This window comes from Nycticebus coucang, chromosome 22, assembly GCF_027406575.1.
Source record: "Nycticebus coucang isolate mNycCou1 chromosome 22, mNycCou1.pri, whole genome shotgun sequence".
In the NCBI taxonomy this organism is placed as follows: Eukaryota; Metazoa; Chordata; class Mammalia; order Primates; family Lorisidae; genus Nycticebus; species Nycticebus coucang.
Genome location: NC_069801.1, coordinates 23,377,761 through 23,395,918, shown reverse-complemented (window position 1 = coordinate 23,395,918; position 18,158 = coordinate 23,377,761). Strand labels below are relative to the sequence as shown.

Genomic DNA, 18,158 nt, shown 5'->3' with positions numbered 1-18,158 from the left:
ATGCAGTGAAGGCTATGTTAACTAGTTTGATGAAAATATTTCAAACGGTATATAAAACCAGCACATTGTACCCCATAATTGCATTAATGTACACAGCTATGATTTAATTAAAAAAAAAGAAAGAAAGAAAGAAAAGAAACAGACTGTGCACATCCTGGGCTCAGAGAATCCCAGGCTGTGTGAGGCCGGGGAATCCAGGCCTGTCTGCCCTTTTCTTCTCCCATCCACCTAACCGCCCATCTCATCTGGGTTGGAAGGACACCCAAGGTCCAGGAGTCTGGGACAGAGGCTCCAGGAGCTGGAGAAGGAGGCATCAGAGTGAGGGGTGAACCAGGTCTGTCTGGCTCTGAGTCTCTCTGCTCCTGGGACAGGGCCGTGTTGGCTTCCTGACCGCCATAGACTGTCATTATTTATCTAACTCTGTCTGTCCGACAAGGCCAAGAGAACAGGAAACCCCCTTACACCTTTCTGCTCCCCAAACCTCTGTGTGGGGCCCACATGCCACTGAGAGATGTGCGTGTGAGGGCTGCAGGGACAGGCTCTCTGGGCAGCCTAGGACCCCACCAAGCCTTTGCACACATTGCGCCCAGGTATCCCCTGCCCTCACTTCCTTCAGCACAGCTCAGTGTTGCCTGCTCAGCGGGGTCTCCCCGGGCCTCACGGGCACCCCATTACTCGCTCCTGTCCACACGAGTGCGGATCCCCACGCATGTGGTCATGGCCATCTAGCATCCATCTGTTTGTCATGTCTTCCCCGACTTGGTTTCTTCACAGATGCATCCCCAGTGCCCAGAACAGAGCTTGGCACACAGTAGGCACACAGCAACCTCTTGGGTGATTGGCTGCATGGACAAACAGGCCTAAGTTTCTCCATCTGTAAAATGGGGATGTTGGGCTCCATGGTCCGTCCCCACAAAGCCCTGTGACAGTCACCTCCCTGGGAAGCCGGGAGGCTGGGAGTCTGGAAGGCATGATAGGCGGGACTGCCTGGGGGCCAGGAACAGTGTGACAGGCAGGGCCTCCCAGCAGGGCTGGGCTGCACTGCAGGTTTTGTGTCCCTCTTGCAGCCCAGCTTCCCTTAGGGTGCCGCCGAGCAGCCTGGAGAGCAATTATTAAACTGTGATGGGCGCATAGGTGTGGAACTGTGGAAGCCGTTGCATATTTTGAGAAATCTATAAATATGGAGTGTAATTACCCATCATTAGCATATGCTTACACTCTGCAGAAGTGCGGCCTGCTGCCCAAAGTGTGTCCGCTGCCAACTCGCAACCAAGACACAGGGACACTAACCTGGCCATTGTGGGTCCCCACCACTGAGGACATGGAATGTATCATCCTGAGGAGGAGGACAGCCAGGACAGGGCAAATTTCCCCACACCACAGGCAGATCTTGGGCCCTAGAGTACCAGGAGGGACAGAGGACGGGGTGGGGAGAAAGGTCAGCCCAGCCACCAGCCTGGACCTGGGTAATGTCAGCAGGGCAGGGAGGGGTCACCTGGGTACCTGTTTCTGCGGGCTCCACCCTGCAGTGACCCCCTGGAGACCATGTTGTCCTCATTTGACCTGGGGTCACCTCCCTAAGCCTCAGTTTCCTCTGACTTAAAATGGGATGAAAGAGCTCCCTCCTCCTGGAGTGTTGTGAGCTTAAAGAGAGTGAGAGGTCAGGGTGCCCACACATGCAGGAAGTGCCTACACCTGTGACCTAACGTTCCTGCTGATGTCACCCCCAGAGCTGCTACAAGAAAACCATGGGCCCATTTCGCAGATGGGTCTAATTGCTGCACTAGCTGACAGGTATTAACACACCCCCATGTGCCAGGCACCTACACACACAACCCCACATCACCTTCATGACTTTCCTACTTGGCAGATGCTATTATTACCCTCACTCCACAAGGGAGGGGGCTGTTACCTGTGGCGCAAGAACATTCCAGATCACACAGCCCCCAGAGGTGGGGACTTAGAGCAGGGCTTTCTGCCCGCAAGGCCCCAGAGCCCACAATTCCAGGGACCCCTGTCAACAAACACTGACAAGTAGGTGAGGGACACTTGGGGCTGTGCCCCAGCAGCCCAGCCTTCCTTCCTCACTCACAGAACCCGGGTTCGTTCTGCAGAGACAGACTCAGACCGAAGGGTTCCTCCAGCCTGGGGTGAAACCAACCCGGGCACCACGCTCTTCTCCAGAGATTGGTTTAGGGGTAGGCATGTGACCCAGACCAGGTCATTAAAGTGTAAGGGAAAATCTGCTGGTGGAGGGAGTGCTTCTGGAAAATACTTTTCTGCCTCATCCCACCTTCTTCTCAACTTGAATGCTATAGTGTGAGATGTGATGGCTGGAGCTCCAGCAACCATCTTACAGCCATAGGACAACCAGCCAAGGACAATAATCCAACAGCCTATGTCTTTGTTAACATCCCTGAGCATCTAACCTAGGTGGAATCACCTCCCACCAGATTATATAAGAGCATTTCATGATCCAGTTGTTTGAGCCACTGCTAAGTTTTTTACTACTTGCTGCTCAAAATACCTGAAGGAAGGTAGCACCCCACTCTGCATCAAGCACACAACTGCTTGTCTACAATGAGTCTCCCTCACCAATCCCTACAATCTCAGAGGGCAGAGGTTGCATCTCACTGATCTCTCTGCCTGCTCTGCTCCAGGGGCTAACACAGGGTATGGAGCACAGTCAGCCTAATGTAACTTGCAGAGTAACATGAATAAACAATGAGAAAATACACAAAGGAGTGAATGAATAAACAAGCGATGGATGAAAATAGCCAACGTGAAAGAGTTGAGCCCAAATGCAGGATTCACATCTGGCAGGTAGACAGACAGGAGGGACGGAAGAGGGTGCAGGTGGGGACCAGGGATCAGAGGAGAAGCAGCAGCCCCTCCCCTGCCGCCTTCAGCAGGGACAAGGGCACTGCCGTCCTCCAGATGTCCCTCCTGCTCGCACAGACTTCTGGTCTGTAAAATCCCACCTGCCCCCAGCCCCAGCCTTTCCTGCTCTTTCTGGCATTGACAGCAAAAGGCCTCTCTCCTTCCCCAAACAGACACTGAAAGACAAGGCTTTGTGCTCTGTCATTTTTCCCCTAAAAAATCACGGCGAGGAGCAGAATGGCTATCATTATGCCAACCGCAATTCTTTGCTGCATTATTTTCTGAGATGGAAGACGGAGAACCAGGACAGGGGGTGGCGGGGAGAAGTGGGAAGAGACTGTTTGAGGTGGATAGGCTCTAAAATTTCTGCTCCAGGTTTCACAGGGAGACTGGATTAAGGGATCATTTCAAATGAATTTTGCCACCAAAGTGAGAGACCTGTCTCTCCTCAAATGCTTTACTCTGACAGTTGGCTTCATGGGCCTTGGCAGAATTCATTTTTCCAGTAGACAAGATCACGGAATGAAACAAAATACATCCGGCCATGAGAACTCTGTTAACCACTTGACATAATTGTGTATCATCCAGCGCTGGGGTTTTGGCAAAACTGAAAAGTCATTCTCTTTCCACTGACATCTCACTTGTGGTGTCTAGGAAGAGTCCTGCTGGCGGACAGGCAAGGGCCAGGGTGGAGGTGGCCCAGCACCCGTGCCTAGGCTCACTCTGTTTCTCCTCTGCCCCCAGAGTCTGCAGAGGAAGCCAGCCATGGAGAGCCCTGAACAGAACAGGCCCCAGGCCTCAGCCCAGGCGAGTAGACCATACTTAGCCACCGACAGGCTGGATTTCGGAGTGGATGGTGACTCCCCGCTCTCCCATCCTGGCTGCCTGGATCAATACCCACCTAGCATATATACACATTCAGCATCATTCTGGCCAGTGGGGATGTTAAGTGGGGCCACAGGGCCTGCATCAGCCCCGCACTGCTACGTCTCCAGGCCCATGAAGTGGGCAATTTATAATCCTGACACGTAGATTTGTATCAGCTATACCAAGATCAATTTTAGTGCCTCCTCCTGACAAAGATTTTCCACTTGAACAGCTCCTTGCCCTCTGAGAGATCTCAGTACTCTCTCCTATTAATTATCCAGTGGCCGCGTGCTCCTATCTGCCTGCCCTCCTCCTCCTTGCCGCCACACTTCCTACCTACCTGCCCCACCACCCTGCCCTCCTCCCACCTACCCTCTCACCTCCTACCTGCCTGCCCTCCTCCTGCCACCCTGCCATTCTCTTACCAGCCTTCTACCAGCCTGTTTATCCACCAACTACCAGCCTGGCCACCAGCTTACCAGCATACAGAGTGACTACATATCCATCCACCCATCCATTCACTCACTCATCAATTATTATAGAACATACTGAGATGAATAAAATAAAATTCTTCTCAGCCTGTAGAGGTTCATAAGCTGTATCTTACCCTAGCATAGCCATTCTGAAGGTCAGGGTGGAGGAACTGGGTTTGACTACTTGAAGAACTGGACATGAATGAATTGGGGCTGGAGGAGGGGCGTCACAGTGCAAAGGTTTAGGGCATAGATTCTCTAGGCAATAGGCCTGGGATTGAGCCCCAGCTCCACTGTTCACAGCCACGTAACTTATTGTCCCTGAGTTTCGGGTTCCTTGTCTGAAAAGTGGCGATCACAGTGTCTACCCTATACCACATGCCACTTGTCAGGGTGCGATGAGACACAGTATGAGAAGAATTTAGCTCAGTGCCTCACGAGACTGTTGAGACCAGCCTTTTGGGGACAAGATGTTCATTGGGGAAAGAACCAGTCAGGCCTGGTTTCGAATCTCAACTCTGCTGCTTACTACCTCATTCAATCTCTCTGAGCCTCAGTTTCCTCATCTGTGAAATGGGGAAAACACAGCCTAGCCCTTGGGATGGGACAAGGAAGGGGAGGGGATGGAGTTGGGCCCTGGGGGACAAGCCGAGCATGGCTGCCATGGGTACCTGCCAGCCCCTCCTCCCTCCTCCACCTTGACATTGAGATGGAATGAAGGGCAAGGTGGGGGGCATCTGCAGAAGATCATGTCCCCATCATAGCCCCAGTCCCCCACCAAGGGCTGCCCAGTCTCTGGGGACCCGTCTAGTGACACAGAGCTCAAGACCTCCTGGACTAGGCAGCAAGAATCGCAGGGCTGACTGGGAGGATGAGCCCAGGAGACCTGCAGCAGGCCCACCCAGGGCCACACCCTGAAAGGTGCCCTCGGCATTACAGGGGCAGTTTCTTCAAGGACAGTCAGCTGCTACAGGAGAGTCTGTGTGCTAGAGAATGTAAAATAACAAAATACCATAAAAAAAATAATAAAGGGAAGGATCCATTAGTCAACTTCTCTTTGAACTGTCTAAAAAGAAAAATCTACACTATAAAGATGGTGGCCCTTTAGCCACTGATTCCAGAGGGGTGCCTATGGCCATCTGGGCAGAACCTGGAGAGACTGCGGCCTCAGATACTTCACAGCAACATCCAGGGCACACCAGGGAGGGGCAGAGCCCTTCTCTGGGAGCTCTGTCCCACTTGCTGTGTGTCTCTGGGAAATCAAGCTCCCACTCCGGGTCCTTAAAGGGTGTGACATAGGAGCATGGGTGGGGTTGGAAAACACACTGGACAAAAAAGACAAGAAGAAACCTGTCTTCCTCCTGAGAAGGTGAGGAGGACAAAGGCCTCAGTGACCATGACCTTCACTATCAACCTGGCTCCCCAGGTCCTAACTATGCCAGAGGCTTCACCTTCTGCCAGGAACTTACAGCCATCCCAACTGTCCCCACTCCCCTCAAGTCTCCACCTTCCTTCAGGGACCATTTTCAGGCCCTGACTTCTGTACACGCACCTCTGCCCCCCACAGGCCCATGCTCACACTGCCCCTGGGCCCTGGGCACCCGCCTTCCTCATCTCCTGGACTTTCTTCCCCTCACCCCTCTGTTCTTGGTAAGAATATTCCCCTCAGGGAAACCCCTTGGCCTTACTGACAAAGTCAGACCCTAGCAAAGGCCTGGGAACCTCGTCTTAGGGTGGGTCCCAGATATTTGGTGACCATCTGTGTCTCCACTGGGCTATGAGCTTTGGGTCGGGGTGTCGTATGTTTTATCCCAGCTGCAGCCCCTGTTGCAGCACCCAGCACTCATGAAGGTGCTCAGGAAATACCAGTGGGGGGAGGAGAGGAGCGGAGTATGGATGGAGTTGGCACTGCTCCAAGAAGGACAACTAAGGAAGGACACAGGGACACGCAATGGAAGGAGGACTCCGGGACAAGTCTGGGGCTATCGGAGGCACCAGATGGGACTCTGAAACCCCAGAGGGAGTCCTGAGGGGCACTGACTCATAGTGTCCCCACTCAGGGCTGCCATCTGTAGAAGGACCTACGTGCCACTCTGACCATTTCCCTCCCCTACACCCCCAATCACCCATGGCTCCCAGGCACCAGTCTGATAAAGTGCAAATTCAAGTCTGCTGCGATCCTCCCCCCACCTTCTCTGCACTCCCCTGTCCCACAGTCCCCAGGCTTTGGGCCCACCAGACCAGCCCCTGTCCCCAGCGCACTGCTCTCTTCAGGCTTTTGTGCCCTGCTCCCCTCGACCACCTCTCGGAAAGCAAATTCTCTTCCAGACTCAGCTCAAGGGTCACCTCCTCCATGAAGCCTTCTCTGATTCCCTTGGGGCTGACTCATCTTGTCCCTCCTCTGTTCCCACAACAGCTATGCCCCTCTTAGACAGCTGGTTTCAGCCTCACCACTAGACCATGAGCTACTTTTGGCGACAGGAGATTTTATTCTTCTCTGCCTGATGCCTGGCACATGGCCTGGCACACAGTAGGACCTCAAAATGGGAGCATGAATGAGTGAATGAACAACTATTACTAGTCTCCATGCACTCAAAACTCACTGTGTACCAGGCACGATTTCATTTACTCCTCCGTACAAACTCTGTGGTATGTGCTGACATATGCCCATATTATGGATGGGGAAACTGAGGCTCAGGAAATTTGAGTCACCTGCCAGGGTGAGCCAGGGTATAAGCTGGAGCAGAAGCATCCTTCCTGCTGACCTCCCTCTGATGTCTCTTAGGCTCCTCCTGAGCTGAGCCTGAGCTTCACGGCCACATCCAGGGCATCTCTGCCCATCCTGCCCTCACCGGGGACCCACGATGGCTTCTTGGGCTGAAAATCATGTCACAGGCAGGCAGCCTCTGCTCCAGAGCAACAGAAGGACCCCCTGAGAGCCTGTGCCCAGGGGTTCTCTGCACCCCCAGAAATCCTCCCAGTCCCACTCCCGAGCTCCCACCCCCATTATCGGTGGACCCCCTGCATGCCCTCGCAGACTCCGGCAGTTCCCTCTCCTCAGTCCCAGGAACGTGGTTTATCAATAACAGGGACACAGGGACACAGGCTGGAGCATGAAGATCGTGGGTGTATCTCCCAAGAGCAGGGGCCAGGGAGCCATTTAAATCCCAGTGATTCTGGGGAGGGGAGGGAAAACCTCAGACACAAAGCAGAAGGAACAAAGATGAAATAGAGATATGCCAGGGAGATTAATCCACCACCCAGACATGAAAGAAATATGTTCAATTATATTTTATTGCGTTTCATTTGAATGTACACGTCGTACTTAGCTGCTGGCAAGCCTCAGATTACCCAGAGAGAAAGCACAATGACAGACGAGAGAATTAAAAACACAGACAAAAATGCTCCTGCAATTGGAATCCCTAACAGAGAGAAACAAAAGCTGAACTTGAGACGGAGAGGTCACTTGGCACTGAGGCCCTCCCATTGCTGATGCCGGGTACCTGTGCCCACTCAGCCCCGCTGCCCCGGTTTCTGGCATTAGAGGAAGGCGCAGGCCAGGGTGAGGCAGCCTGGTGTCCTCCTGGAGCCGCCCCACTTGCTGTATGATGAGCCCGCACCCAAAGCCCTCCTGGGTCATGGGAGTGGGGAGGCCTGGGGAAGTGTGCAAGCAGGGCAGGGGGACTGGACATCTCCTGGGGTCACAGCCCAGCAGAGCTGCTGGTGAACCAGGGTAAGGGTGGCTGATGCTCAGGACAGCCCTCTTTCCTTCCAGCACCTTCTCTGGATACTTCCCATACCTGTGCCCTTAGGAAGGACCCCCAGAAATCCCCTCTCACTGCAGCCTGACTGGCCTGGGGGGGTCTGTCTGGTTCCCCAGGACAGAGTCTTCCACTTCTGAGAGAGGGTCTGGAAGGGAGAGATGGAGAGGGGGGCTTCTTGCAACCTCCAGGCTCCTGACTGCTGACTCTGCCCACCTTGGGGACCAGCCAGAAAACCATGGAGGGTGCACCAGGTGGAGAGGCTGGGAAGGGCCCACTGCTCAGCAGCTAGCTACTGTGTGTGAGAGTGTGTGTGTGTGTGTGTGTGTGTGTGTGTGATACACACAGTCCCCACACATCACCACAGCATACTACACAGGACACGTCACACACAACACACCTCACAAACCACACACCATACACATAACACACAACACACACACTGCACAGCCATGGTCCATGCCAGAGTCCAGATTTTACCTTCTCACAGGAATCTCTGCCCCTACCAGCTCAGGTTCAAATGTTTCAGTTCCTGCTGTGTAGACTCAGAAAAACCATTCAACCTCTCGGATGGCAGGGTGGTGGTGGCAATGGTGGTATCACCAGTTCTGTATCCTTCGAAACACAACTTAGGCATGTTCTCTGGCAGGGCTGCTGCCTGAACAACTCTGCAGGCACGTTCACATCCTGGTCCATGTGTGAATTGTGCAGTGCACAGCCTGTGCAGCAGTGTGCTAAGGCCCTGAGTTCTGGGATGCTTTTCCTGACTGACCAGGTATGGTCAAGGCCTCCTCTCTCCTCTGCCTCCCCCTACCCACACCAGACTATGAGCTCTGTGGACATAGGTACCTTGTCCTCCCCACTCCTGTGTCCCCAGACCCAGCTCAGCACCTATAACTCATGAGTGGCTAAGCAAGGATTTACATCTAAGTTTAGGCTCCAAAGCCGTTAACTGAGGTCCAGAGAGGTTAGGTAACTAAAGTAGTTAAATCCACCCTATTGCCATTTGCAAACCCAGGTATCTAAGACAGCAAATTATACATGGCCGAGTGTCAAAATGTATAATCCTGGTTTCTCATTGCTAAGTGACATGCCCAGCAACACCCTTGTCCTCTCCCCCTCCAGGCTGAGACCACACAGAGACCCAGCAAGGGTGTCTTTCTCAAACATCACAGAGTTCTCCAGAATTGCCAAAACGTAAGGGTTTATTTTTTAGGCCATGTCACAATGTTCCTGGTGTTGCCCAAATGAGCACGTGCCAGATGCTCACGTGTGCCAATCAAGAGAGGAAAAATGGCTCAAATGTGTGACATAAACAGGGCCTGGCATGCAGTTGGTGCTTCATGAAGGCTTGGTGACAATGACATCACATGGCGGGGTGGAGAGACTATACTCAGGTAATACTGACTGGCGTGGCCAGGCCATACTCTAACGCCCAGCCAAGGGGCGTCCACTCAAGGACAGGAAGAGCTGGTGTTCACGGAACAGCTGCCACCTGCCTCTGCTGGGCTCAGGCTTCTTGTATGTCAGCTTACATGTCCTCATTCATGACCCCAGGAGGAGGGTACACAGGTGTCCCCAGTGAGGAACGGATGCTGCTTTTACAATGAAACAGGCCCCAATTGAAAGGCTAGCGCTTATGGGACAGAATTCTCATTTAAAAGTGCATCAAGAAATATTTCAATCTAGAAATCAATGGAAGCTCATGGAAAGAATTACTTGCTTAATAATGAGGAAGGACAAGTCGATAGAACTGAGTAAGTGGCAGAGGAGAAAGCTATAACTCACCCCCTGATTATAGGGTCTGAGATGCCAAATTGATAAAACCATGACATTGATATATAAGGAAACATGCAACCTCTTCACACAAGGGACAGAAACCAGCGACAAGAGGACTAATGATACTGGGGACATCAGAGCCTGCGGTCTGGCCTGGGCATCTTCCAGCCCCACTAGTGACTCAGGAGCACCTCCCCTGCGTCCTGAAGCACTCACAGACTCAGAGCTCACTCTCTGACACCTCCTCTGGCCAGAGGCTGGTGAGTCCTGCCCACCTCTCTACCCTCAGTGCACAGGCCGCCCCCTCCAGGAAGTCTGCCCTGACTCCTCCAGGCCCCACAGTCACTGCCTCTGACCTCAGCCCACCTTCCCCCTAAGCAGCAGGTGGTCACAGAACATCCCAAGCCTCATGCTAACATTTAGTAATACCATGGGCTGGGGCACCTTCTCAGAGGGAGGAATTTGGACCCTGGAGTCAGAGAGACCTGTGTCCACATTCCAGTTTGCTGCGTGACCTTGGCTGGGTGGCTCCACCATCTGAGCCTCGGTCACCTCATCTGTCTGTGAGGTGGAGTCACGATTCCCACCTCACAGAGGAGTTGATGAAACGTGGATATAAAGTGTTGTCACAATGCCTGGCATTTAGGTAGTGCTCAGGAAGTGAGGTCAGTCGGTCATGGTTGTCACTGCACTTCACAGTCCAAGAGCCCAGCCACAGTGTGGGGCTCAGATTCTGTCTCCCATAGAAGAGGCCACGTCTGGTGTTTCTACAGCACTTTGGAGCTACGGAGCCCATCCATACCGTTCATCGTAGGGGACCCTCAGAGCAACCCCAGGGAGGCAAGAATGTGCCCTCTGGAACCCCAGAATTCCTAGGTTCAAATCTTGCCTCCTCCATTTCCTGTTGACTTTGAGCAAGAAATTTCCCCTATTTAAGCTTTTGTTTTCTGCCTGTGAAACAGGACTAACTATGATACCTGCCTTGCAGGTCTGTAGTGGGCCTTGTACATGGTAAGCGGAGAGGAATAGTGCCCAGCAGGTTAGAGACCCTCAGTCATGCCTGAGATCTTCATCATTCTCCCCATTTCACAGATGAGGAAACTGAGGCTCAGATGGGGGAAGTGACCTCCTTGAGACCCTGATGCTGGTTATGCTGCTGAGCCAGGACTCAGCTCCCGTGTTTTCACCAGCTCCGCACAGTGCCAGTTCCAGGAGTTGCTTTATCTCCCCAGCTTCATCAGCAGGATGTGGGCAGAAATCTGGACTCCTCACCCTTAACCACACTGGCTCAGGGTCAGGCCCACAGGCCCTGCCAGGCAACACTGGACTCCCAGGAGAAGGGACTCAGCAGAAACACCCAGTGAGGACTGACTACGTGCCCAGCATGATGCTAAGTGCTTGACCTTCACAGTCCCCTTTAATCCTGACAACAACTTTAATCCCACCTAGCAGAGGAGGAGACTGAGGACAAGGATCCTGAGACACATGTCCAGGGTCACACAGATAATAGCCCTCAGAGTCTACTCTTTCACTCAGACCTGTTTGCGTCCTGCTCACCACGTGCCACACGCTGTGTGCTCCCTCCTCACACCGTCTTGTTTAATCCCACACCAGTCCCCAGAGGGAAGTCTCCTCCCTCCCCCTTCACAGGTGAGGAAACTGAGGACCAGCCCCACAGAATTCAAACCCAGGGCTGTCTGCTGCCGAGCCCACACCAAAGGTGATTCCCACCGCCCTTGTTCTCAGAGCCTGCAGGGCACTGACAGCCCTGCTGTGGGGAGGGCACTGACAGCCCTGCTGTGGGGAGGGCACTGCAGGGCCGGGGGCAGGGGCAATTGGAACTGTAAGAAGGGCAGCGGGGGCACCCAGCCCCCAGGTCTTTGGAGATCTCCCGAGTTCTGCAGTTGCCAGGAACTTTGCACAGACTTCAATCCTTTGCAAATCCAGAGGGCTTAGGGCAGAGCCAGGCTTTTGAGGGCCCAGGAGGGGTGGCTGTGAGGGTAGCTCATTTCCTGGAGTTTATGGCTCATGTTCCTCTTCCCTAAGGCACTTGGAGAGCCACGTGTCTGCATGAAGTTCTGTCTCTGAGGGCCTAGCAATAAACCCTATGAAGGTGGGTTTATCATAAACTCATTATCATGCCCTTCCCCATGTGGGAGGTCATGTCAATAACTTCCTACCCGACACCTCCTCGTACAGATCCCAGGCAAGCCTGCAAACCCGATCCAGGAGCTGTAAATCCATCCCCACTTCCCCCAGGAAATCAATCGGAAACTCAATTGGTAAATCCACCCTAACATAAAACTCTTAACTCACAGGCATTTTCTGAGCTAAGTGCCCCAAGGGGACACCCTCCCTCCTGAGTCTCTGACTTCTCAAACCCACGTTCTGTCCAGGCTTCAGGGGAAGCAGCAGAAACCCACCAGGGCCAGGCCCAGTGAGGGACACAGCAGGTGACGGTGGAAATACCCTCCCTGGGCAAGGCTGTGTGTTAGTTAGCACTGCCCTCTCCACCTGCTTACGGGTCAGTTCCCCCTGGGCAGAGATACTGTCTATCGAAGGGGAAAGGTCAGCTCAGAGGAAACAGGGGTCTCATCCCCGATTCTACTGTGTGTCAGGGTAGGGATGAGGACCGGCAGCTCAGTCCAACCTGCAGTCCAAGAGATGAGGCTTTCTCACTGCATCAAATGTGGAGTCACAAACCCACATTTTCCTTCGGATGCACTGGCTCTGAATCACACGAGCTAATATGATCCCCATAAGATGCTGTTATTGTTTTTTGAAAAAGAGAAGACTTTCATGTACAGGCAGAGAATTGGCAGTTCTGGTTCCCAGAAAGGAGGTAACCCTTGCTGTTGAGTATCACAGGGCTCCAACCTCCTCCTGTCTTCTTGGCTTCTGGAGCAGAAGGGAATAGGCCATGTGTATTTGCTGAGTGAAGAGACTTGTGGATGTTGATGGGTCATATTTAGAGATGGCACTTAGAATAAGGGGTGATCTTTGACAAATTTTCTGCAACAGCCATGTTCTCCACCAGCAGAAGTTGCAATTTTAAAACATAATCACAATTTTTTTCATTTCTTCTGCCATAGAGAGGTGAAGTCTTTGTCCCTTCCCCTTGAATGAATGAGGTCTATTGTGATTGCTTTAACCAGTAGTACATGGTGGAAGTCATTTCCCATCTAGGGCTGGTTCCTAAAAGCTTCACGTGAGACGTCCAATTACCCTCCATGGCCACCATGCTGTGGGGAAGCCCAAGCTACATGGAAAGGCCACAGGCAGTACTCTGGCCAACATTCTCAGCTGGCTCCAGCCATTAGACATGTGAGTGAGGCATTCTGTAGATTCTTTCAACACTCAGTTGTTCAAATCACTTCCAATTATTCAAATCTAGGAAGGCCAGATTTGAATTCTAGCTGAAGTCCCAGACATTGTAGAATGGAGATCAAACCATACCCACTGTGCCTTATCCAAATTCCTAGCTCTTAGCCTCGGGTTGTTATTTTACACCACTAAATTTGGGATGATTTGTTATGTAGCAGTGGCTAACCAGAATACCACCCTAGGGCACAAAACAATATTCAAAGTGGTTTAAACGGAGGGCGGAGACAAGATGGCTGACTGAAGCCAGCTTTCCACAGAGGCTCCTGTCCAGAAGGAGAGTTAAAGGACAAAAATTTAGCAAGTAACCTGGTGGATTAGAGCTGCACCAAGAGAGAAGGTTGAAGAACGCACATCAACCCCACTGAGGCAAGCGGCGACCCCAAGGATACAAACAAAAGACACAAAATCCATCACCAAGCAGACGGGAGTCCCATCCTCCATGAGAATGGCTCGGAGTGCCCCACAAACGAGTGGAGTTCAAAGGTCCTCCCACTGCACTCCACGGGAGAGACCCTCAAAAAACTGGACCTACCTCCCCTACTAGGGTGCCACAGCATTCTCCTGCCAGGCATATAACTGTATAAAACTGTATATATTCTCTACCTACAATTCTGAGCTCAAAGCACTCCCCTCCACTCTCACTCTGAGATATGGGGGAGGCCTGCCCTCAGAACCAGATTTTTTGGGTGATTTCTCAAGGGGTATGGACAGGGCCTGGAATGCAGCTGGTCTGTGCTGATTCTGCACCACAGGAGTGAGGAGAGGACGGTCAGCTGACAGGGAACCATGCCACAGCAGCAGTGCCCTGAGGCGCAGAGCAGCAGCCATCTTTTGACAACAATAGGGCTCACTCCCAGATATTCCAAAGTCAGAACCCCTGTCTCTCTAGGCAACCAGAGGAGGCTGGGCATTTTCTCAGGTGGCAACCATGGTGGAACAGATCTGGAACAGAAAGGCAGGCCCCATGAGTAAAGGGTTTGCCTGAGGCGGTACCGGCCTGGGTGGAGCATGAGGACTAGAAAATGCACACGCAGAGCTGGAGATTCCCAGGGTGGGGAGGACCCAGAGGACCACTTTACTGAGCCTAAGACGCACCTGGCCTCAGGGGATCGTCAGCCTAGAGACAAAGGAAGGCAGGAGGCTAGAACTGACAGCTAACCATGCTGAGAATACAAACCTGCAGGAGCAAAGACAGGGCCTGAGGCGCAGGTTCTGGGAACTCAAAGCAGCTTCTCTTCTGCAGGGGAATTTAGCAGGGACAGAAACAAATTCCCGCAAAGTTGTTCTGTTCTGTTCTGTCAGTAACATAAATCAGGGGTGGGGCTGGAACTGAGTGAACAACCCCAGCATCCATCAAGCCCCACCGAGGTTATCAGGCCTCATGTCCCCCTGCTGGATAGAGGCAGAGAGCAGCAGCCAGGCTGAGCAGATATAGATTTCCCTGTGATTCAGGAAGGTGAAAACCCCTGGAGTATCTCCTCATTGGAGGCAACTGGGTTACAGCCCTGTGGGGTTATTAGTGACTGCGTGTGACAGAGGTGCAAGGTGGGGAAGGAGGCATCAACCTTCCCAGACAAATCTATTTGCTGGGTGGATCCTCCTGACTTCATGGAGCACCAGAGCAAGTCATATTTGAGTTACCAGAGACCCCTGCGATCTAGTTGCCAGAGGCCTTTTAAACTCTCCCACCTGAGACAGGTGCTGACTGAGACAATTGATTTGGACCTTTTGAACTGAGCCAATTGCCCAAGGACTATCCAAGTGGTACCCTAGGCATGTGGTTCTAGGAAGGTTTGATTTTCCTTTTCCAATTGTTACCAGTGGGGGGAGGGGTGACTTAATTTGCTCGTATTTCTCCACAGCTGAGACTTCAACCCATAGTAATTGTTTCACTAGGGTTGGACAGAGACCAGCTGAAATCAAGACAGAGCCACTTAGCACCACCACACCAAACAGGTCCCCAGTTTCTCAGGCCATAGCACTGTACAGGTCCTCGACAAACCTCCAGAGGAAAAGTCAAACAGTTTTAAATAATCATGGGGTGGAATCAGCAGAAAAACTCTGGTAACATTAATAAGGAGAATAGATCAAGCCCCCCCCCCGCCAAGGAAAGACATGGCAGATGCAACTGAAGATCGCATTAATAAACAGCTGGCCAAGATGTCAGAAATCAAATTCAGAATTTGGATTGCAAACAAAACTAATAGAATGAAGAAAAACTTGAAATTAGAAATTCGAGGAGCAATTCAAAAGTCGGAATTAGAAATTTGAGGAGAAATTCAAAAGCTGTCTCAAGAATTTAACAAATTTAAAGACAAAAACACCAAAGATTTTGACACACTGAAGCAAGAATTTGCAGCCCTCAAAGATCTGAAAAATACAGTAGACTCCCTCAGTAACAGAGTGGACCAAGCAGATAAAAGGATTTCTGACATTGAAGACAAAGTCTTTGAACGCTCCCAAACTCTCAAAGAGGAAGAGAAATGGACAGAAAAAATGGATCATTCTCTCAGAGAGCTCTGGGATAATTCGAAGAAGGCTAATATCTGCCTCACTAGAATCCCTGAAAGTGATAAAGTGGCCTTCCAAGGCACAGAGGCCCTTCTCCATGAAATTATGAAAGAGAATTTTCCAGATATGACAAGAGATTCTGAAATTCAGATAGCAGACAGTTTCAAAAACCCAGCACAACTCAATCCAAATAAGACATCCCCCAGGCATATGATAATTAACTTTACTAAAGTTAATATGAAGGAGAAAATTCTGAAAGCAGCCAGATGTAAGAAATCCATTACCTACAAAGGGAAGAATATTAGAATGACTTCAGATCTCTCTGCTGAAACTTTTCAGCCAGAAGAGGGTGGTCATCGAATTTTAATCTCCTAAAGCAAAATAACTTTCAACCCCGGATCCTGTATCCAGGTAAACTGAGTTTCATTTATGATGGAGAAATTAAATACTTTAATGACATTCATATGTTGAAGAAATTTGTCATAACCAAACCTTCAGGATATTGTCAGACCTATCCTCCATAATGACCACCCCAATACTCTACCACAAAAGTAAACTCACTCAGAAACTTTTGATCAAACTCCAACTTCCACAGTGGCGAAAGGATTAAAAATGTCCACTGGACATTCAAAAAACTCGATACCCAAAATTTTACCAGACTTATCAATATTCTCCATTAATGTGAACAGCTTAGACTGTCCTCTAAAGATGCAAAGTTAGCTCACTGGATACACAAACTCAGGCCAGATATTTGCTGCATACAAGAATCACATCTTATCTTAAAAGATAAATATAGACTCAGGGTGAAAGGATGGTCGTCCATATTTCAGGCAAATGGTAATCAGAAAAAAGCAGGTGTTGCAATCCTATTTGCAGACACAATAGGCTGTACACCAACAAAAGTAAAGAAGGATAAGAATGGTCACTTCATATTTGTTAAGGGTAATACTCAATATGATGAGATTTCAATTATCGATATTTATGCACGCAACCAGAATGCGCCTCAATTTATAAGAGAAACTCTAACAAACATGAGCAACTTGATTTCCTCTAGCTCCATAATAGTCGGAGATTTCAACACTCCTTTGGCAGTGTTGGATACATTCTCCAATAAGAAGCTGAGCAAAGAAATTTTAGATTTAAACCTAACCATCCAACATTTGGATTTAGCAGACATCTACAGAACATTTCATCCCAACAAAACTCAATATACATACTTCTGATCAGCCCACGGAACATTCTCCAAAATCGATCACATCTTAGGTCACAAGTCTAACCTCAGTAAATTTAAAGGAATAGAAATTATTGCTTGCATCTTCCTGAACCAACATGGAATAAAAATTGAACTCAGTAACAACAGGAATCTGCATACTCATACAAAAACATGGAAGTTAAATAACTTTATGCTGAATGACAGCTGAGTCAGAGATGCGATTAAGAAGGAAATTGACAAATTTTTGGAACACAACAACAGTGAACACACGAATTAGCAGAACCTCTGGGATACTGCAAAGGCAGTCCTAAGAGGGAAATTCATAGCACTGCAAGCCTTCCTCAAGAGAACAAAAAGAGAGGAAGTAAACAACTTAATGGGACATCTCAAGCAACTGGAAAAGGAAGAACATTCCAACCTCAAACCCAATAGAAGAAAAGAAATAACTAAAACTAGAGCAGAATTAACTGAAATTGAAAAAAAAAGGATTATACAACAGCTCAATAAATCAAAAAGTTGGTTTTTTGAAAAGGTCAATAAAATAGATAAACCTTTGGCTAACCTAACCAGGAAAAAAAGAGTTAAATCTCTAATCTCATCAATCAGAAACAACAAAGACAAAATAGCAACAGACTCCTCAGAAATTGAAAAAATCCTTAATGAACATTACAAGAAACTTTATTCTCAGAAATATGAAAATCTGAAGGAAATTGACTGATACTTGGAAGCATGTCACCTTCCAAGACTTAGCCAGAATCGAGTGCAAATGTTGAACAGGCCTATATCATGTTCTGAAATAGCATCAACCATACAAAATCTACCTAAAAAGAAAAGCCCATGACCAGATGGCTTCATGTCAGTATTCTACCAAACCTTTAAAGAGGAACTAGTACCTATATTACTCAACCTATTCCAAAATGTAGAAAAAGAAGGAAGACTACCCAACACGTTCTGTGAAGCAAACATCACCCTGATCCCCAAACCAGGAAAAGACCCAACAAGAAAAGATTATAGACCAATATCACTAACAAATATAGATGCAAAAATATTCAACAAGATCCTAACAAACAGAATCCAGCAACACATCAAACAAATTATACATCATGACCAAGTCGGTTGTATCCCAGAGTCTCAAGGCTGGTTCAATATACGTAAATCTGTAAGTATAATTCAGCACATAAACAAATTAAAAAACAAAGACCATATCATTCTCTCAATTGATGCAGAAAAAGCTTTTGATAATATCCTGCAGCCCTTCATGATCAGAACACTTAAGAAAATTGGTATAGA

General features: G+C 49.8%; 1 pseudogene; it reads right to left on the bottom strand.

Annotated features, from left to right (window-relative positions):
• Positions 1–10,569, bottom strand: part of LOC128574677 (histone deacetylase 2-like) — a 49,873-nt pseudogene extending 39,304 nt beyond the window's left edge.
• Between the last annotated feature and the right edge of the window lie 7,589 nt (positions 10,570–18,158).